Below are 5,817 nucleotides of genomic sequence, written 5' to 3' on the forward strand. Positions count from 1 at the left end.
CAAGAATTTCATAAATTCATTGTTTTTAATAGCTGAGTAGTACTCCATTGTGTAAATGTACCACAGTTTCTGTATCCATTCCTCTATTGAGGGACATCCGGGTTCTTTCCAGCTTCTATTTCTAATATCATATTTTTACTTATTTTTTTAAAAAACCTAAATCAAAATATTTCCATTAAATATGGATTATTTTGTATTTCTATTATTCCCCCTGTTCTCTTTCTGGGACCCATATCGACCTTCCCGATTGATTCTCCAATTTATAAATCCATCTGCTTGATTTCTCTGCTCGGGCTTGATTTCACTAATCACGCCTTCTAGTTCTTAAACCTTCAAAATTCCCCTGTTCACTCCACCAGCTAATAGCATGTGTCTTCACTTCTTTCTCTGATTTGTTACATTTTGATACCAGATAATTTCCAACACAAACTGCTCTTGATGTTTTAGGGTAAGGAGAAACTTTTGTCAGTGGTATTATATTTGTCTCCATTGGGGGTACCCTCATGACGTATTTGGTTTTAGTATAATTTCAATACTCTGAAGGGTCCCTTATAATAAAATCCTGGCTCCCAAAATAACTGGAAAGTGCTGTAGGCCTTTAAAAGGTGGGGTCTAGTAGAAGGTTTATAGGTCATTGAGTGTACCCTATGTGCTTCATCTCCTGCCCAGTCTTCTCCCATTCTCTCTCAACCTCTTTCTCTTCCAGATCAGTGACTGCTAACTTGGACAGGTGCTTCTGGCATATCTAACTATCACTTACACCAGATGCCAAAACGATGCCCTTCCTTAATCTTAGGTCTTGGATCCAAAACCTATGTGTTAAGTAGCACTTTTCTCTTTAGGCACAGTGTTGTTATTGTTTGCTTCTAGCAGAACAAATCTAGCTAATGTATCAGCTTAGAATAATTTTTATTACGATAGGGAACTGTCTCTGCACCTTGTAAGGAGTCTGAGTGTGCCCTAGCACAAAAATGTGGTGGCTTGAGATTCTCATACATTTGATGGATGGTTCAACCAAATAGTCTGCTCCATTTGCCAGGTCACATGAACTGAATGGGTATCCATCTGTGATAACTGAACTATTGCAAATAGTTAGTGTTAGCTTCCTATCAACAGAGGATCTGTGTAGTATGTTCACTCCACACAACCAGAGCCTCAACACCTGGCAGCTAGAGATGTAACAGTGTTATAGCCTATGTTTATTATGTTTCTTAGGGTTTTACTGCGGTGAAGAGACATTATGACCAAGGCTACTCTTATAAAGGACAACAATTAATTAGGGCTGACTTACAGTTTCAGAGGTTCAGTCCATTATCATCATGGCGGGAAGCGTGGCAGTGTATAGAAAGACATGGTGCTGGAGGAGCTGAGAGTCCTTCATCATGATGCAAAAACAGCCAGGGGAAGGCTATTTTCCATATTTGGTAGAGTGTGAGCACTACGAGACCTCAAAGCTTGCTTACACAGTGACACACTTCCTCCAGGACTGCACCTATTCTAACAAGGCCACACCTCCTAACAGTGCCATATCCCATGGGCCAAGCATATTCAAACCACCACAGTGTGTCTAAGAGCCTGGGTATGACCCCTAGCACTGAACAAAAGCAATATAAAACAACAACAAAAAAATAAAAAACAAAAACAATCAAAAACAAAAACAAAACAAAACAAAAAAACCCAAAACTGACACTAAATGAAAATCCATTAGTTAGTACCTGTAAGATAAATTATTTCAGCTTCTGAAACCATTCAACTTAGAATTTATTTTTTATTTCTAGCATGTGGGAAATGTGTTCTCTTAGTTCTGAGTAACTTCTTAAATTTTGAATATATTCTTACATGGGGAGTCTGTGTTTTGTAAGAATCGTTTTGTGAAAGCTTTTTTTTTTTTTTTAACCCAAGGATCTGTCATCCATTTCAAAGTCTTCTCTTTCCCTATCTACTCTGCTCCTGAAGAGCAATCTGCTCTGCACAGCGCCTCCCCTCCCCATTAGTTCCTTGACTCCTGCTTGTTTTCTGCTTCACCCAAAGTCGCCTATCACCAATACCCAGAAACCAGACAAGAAAGTAAATCTTCCTGAGCAATCTGAGTATTGTGGAGGAAAAGTCTGACATCCACAGATCTGTGAAGGGAAGACTATCGTTCTATTGGCGTGCATATGATTCATCTAGGGAAGAGTTTGATGGATTTTTTAATGATGTAAACTAGAGAAGTTTACTAAGGATACCTTACATTCTTTCTACACAATGCAGATGTCTTTAGGGCAGACACACTGCTTAATGAAGAATTAAAATCCAGTTTTAATCTTCAAAGTCTATTCAAAGATTCATGATGGTGGCTTTCTTTGTAAGCCAGGGAAGTACTATAACCTTATGTTAAGATTCCTCTGAGAACATTCTGCAAAATGATTTAAATTCCCCCTTGTCTTGAACTTTGCTAACCTCACAATTTGCATCATCTTCTTTAAATTCTAACTCTATTTAGGCATTCATTTTCCCTGATGTACATGGTACATCTTGCGTGCATGTCGCTCCCTAGAATTTAGCATGACAGCGGAATCATAACATAGCTGTAGCTAAGTTAATTCTAGAGGGCCTTGGAGATAGCTCAGTGGTAATGGCATTTGCTGTCAAACCTGGGAACCTGTTTCCTCTTTGGAATCAACAGGGTAGAAGGAGAGAACTGATTCCCATAAACTGTCCTCTGACTTCCACACATAAGCCATGGCAGGTGCATTCCCACCCCCTGCCTCCAAATAATACAAATCTTCCAATAGTGTGTGGCCCAAAGAGCAGCACAGGTGCAGAGCAGAACCCCAGAGCAACAGAAAGTCCCAACTGCAATATGGATAACTCATGAGGGACATGTGACCTGAATGATGATGGTAAGCTAACATGTGCTGAGTAATGGCATATAACTGGCATTAATCTAAGAGCTCTGCATAGAAGACAGTCTCACGAGCATCCCTTTATCTTAATCTCTATTGCTATTCCCCATTTACACATACGGACATGGGTGCACTGAACATTAAAACCACCTTCAACATGTCACAGCTCTTGTGAGACAGAGTGACAGAGAAAGTGGGCAACGGCGAGGAAAGAAGGGGAGCGTCACGGGTGCAGTTTAGCCACGGGAGCAAGAGGACCACACATTGATGAGCTACAAGAAACACACTTGCGTCATGCTGCCCTTGGTGTCTTGTCTCTACATTCTCAATTTCACACTGTAAGATGGCGCTTAGATACCTAAGATGGGACCACCTTCAGCGCATCCATGATGAATTGATAAGCTATTGTCAGTGAGTGTGGGAATACTAACACACAGACAGATCTTTATCTCATAGGAAGCACTGCCAAGAAATATGGTGTTGGTTGTGTGCAGGTGGCAGCACCAGGAATCATCAATTGCATAATTCAATACCATATATATACAGCTTTCTGCAGGTGATAGATAGTCCAGCAATCAGGGTTATGTTCAGTAAGGGAAACATCATGTAAGTCTTATTCTAGGCGTCTCTAGAAGGTGTGTGTACACTGGCTATGTTTGAAATCATTTTAAAATTTCATTTTCCTTACTACAGAACACTCTCTGAGGAACCTTGGTTTACATAGATGTGGTGGACTTCTACTTTTGACAGCATGCCATGTTAACTACTCTGAATGCAGTATCCGCTAAAAAAAAAAAAAAAAAAAAAAAAAAACAACCAAACAAAAAATCCAAAAAACAATTTTAAAAAATCTGTATTAACAAGCTCAAATGAAGCCAAATTGGGTGAGGCGGTGCAAGCCTGCAAAGTCAACATTTTGAAGGTGTAAGCTTCAAAATTTGAAGGTTAAAAGTTCAAGATTAGCTTTGATTACAATAGTGAGTTGGAGGTCAGCCTGGGCTACCCAGGATCCCATCTCAAATAAACAAACAAATGGATTCAACTGTACTGATATTCTACTAGAACATATAGAAATTCTCAAAGTGGATACAGAAGGGATGAGCGAAGGAAATGAGCACGTTTGAGATAAGCTGGGACCAAAGTCAGCTTTTGTTCAGAGACTATCAATCAAATCTTGGCCATGTAGAATTCTGGCTTGAACAGCTATGCATCAGGCCACTGTAAGAAGACAACCTCAATGGTCAGTTCTCAAGGAGGAGTCTAATAGAAGACAGGATCCCAAGAGGAATAGTCCTTATGTAAGAGTGGGTGAGCAATAAGCTCTTTTCATATAAGAGGCCAATAAGAAAACATGCTTGTCTTGGACTTAAGAGGCCAATAAGGAAGACAAAGTCTCCCTTGAGAGTATATAATGAAGTATTTTCATTACAGGTTCCAATTCAATCTATCTGTGCAATATAATAAACCTCAACTACATAACTTAATTTGGCCCTAAGTTTGATGGTGTCTTGCAGCAAAGTTGCAGAATCAAATGCTAATATTCTCTAGAAAAACTCAATTTTAACTCCAGCTGTGAAAATTCTCCACATTTATAACCCTGGAAAAGTGAATTCAGAGTTAAAAACTCCAACCCAGATGAAATTAGGCACTGTGAGCAAGCATGGCTGATTTTGAACAAAGAACACAAACAGACAAATAGTTTTAGTACGAAATTTAAATTAAACAGATGTAGACTAAATATATTTAACATTCAAGTAATAAGAAAATGGTTTTTAAAAGAGGACAAAAGAGAATACAAGTGTGCCATTTTAAATAAAATTGTAATATAAACATATTCTGAGTAGTAAATAAAATGTGTCATACTGATTTCTTTTGTAGGAGATAGGGTCTCCCATAATCTAGGTTGGCTTCTAATTGCTTATGTTGCCAAAGCTCAGACTCCTAATCCTCCTGTCTCAACTCTCCCACTTAGCCGATTACAGGTGTGTGCTTCACCAGATAGTCTAAGAAGGGATCATTTCCCCCAAAACACAGAAGCATTGATTTAGTGTAGGAATTTTTTATGAAAGGCATTTTAAGATAGAAACGGGGCGGTGATACACTAATTGTACCGCCAGTGAACATTTGCTAGGGTTATTAAAAGAGCCTGCCCAGAACTATAAACATTAGCCCAGCTATTTACCCAACATAAATTTAAATCATTGTTAGTATATGCCAGCAATGCATTAAATCACCATAATTTATGGTTGGTCGTTATTTATTTATTTATTTATTTAATTGCAGATGCATTTGAACAGCTGTTTTACAATGAACACAAGATACACCGCAAAACATAACCGGCTACTGAATACTATTTTGGGTATCTTTTAATTTGGGATATGCACTATAAATTATCTTAACGTTGCAGGGACACCAATCACTTGTCCCGTTTATTTATCAGGAGTGAATAATGAAGATAAGACAGCAGCGAGTTCTGTTCTACACAATCTGAATTTTCCGAACTTAGCCGATTATTCTAGCGTTTGGAATCTTTGCTAGTTGCCTAGCACAGCCAGAAATCCAGGACTCACAAACGGCGGGCTTGGAATCATAGCACAGAACAGGTGAAAAGTTGTTCCTAGTTGTGTCAGGCAGGCGCATACAACTCCCGTCATCCCCCAGGCAAGAAATCAACAAATAAACAGAGGCACCGCATTTCGGATTCTGGCGTGCCCGTTTCGCGCAGGCGTGTGGTTTCTGTAGTTGCTACTCCAAGAGATACCCACACTAATGGCCACTCTCGGGGAAAAACAAGACTACATTTCCCAGAACACCGCGGAGATCCGCACCGGCCGGTTGACGTCATCGTTCCAGACAGCCAATGGCAACGGCGGGCGGCAGTGAGGCAAGCGCCGTCAGGCGCCAAAGTGGAGCCTTTTTTTTTTTTTTT

General features: G+C 39.6%; 1 pseudogene; it reads right to left on the reverse strand.

Annotated features, from left to right (window-relative positions):
- The window catches only part of LOC110316748, a 24,371-nt pseudogene extending 18,829 nt beyond the window's left edge, over positions 1–5,542 (reverse strand).
- Between the last annotated feature and the right edge of the window lie 275 nt (positions 5,543–5,817).

Source organism: Mus pahari, chromosome 2 (genome assembly GCF_900095145.1).
Source record: "Mus pahari chromosome 2, PAHARI_EIJ_v1.1, whole genome shotgun sequence".
Lineage (NCBI taxonomy): Eukaryota > Metazoa > Chordata > Mammalia > Rodentia > Muridae > Mus > Mus pahari.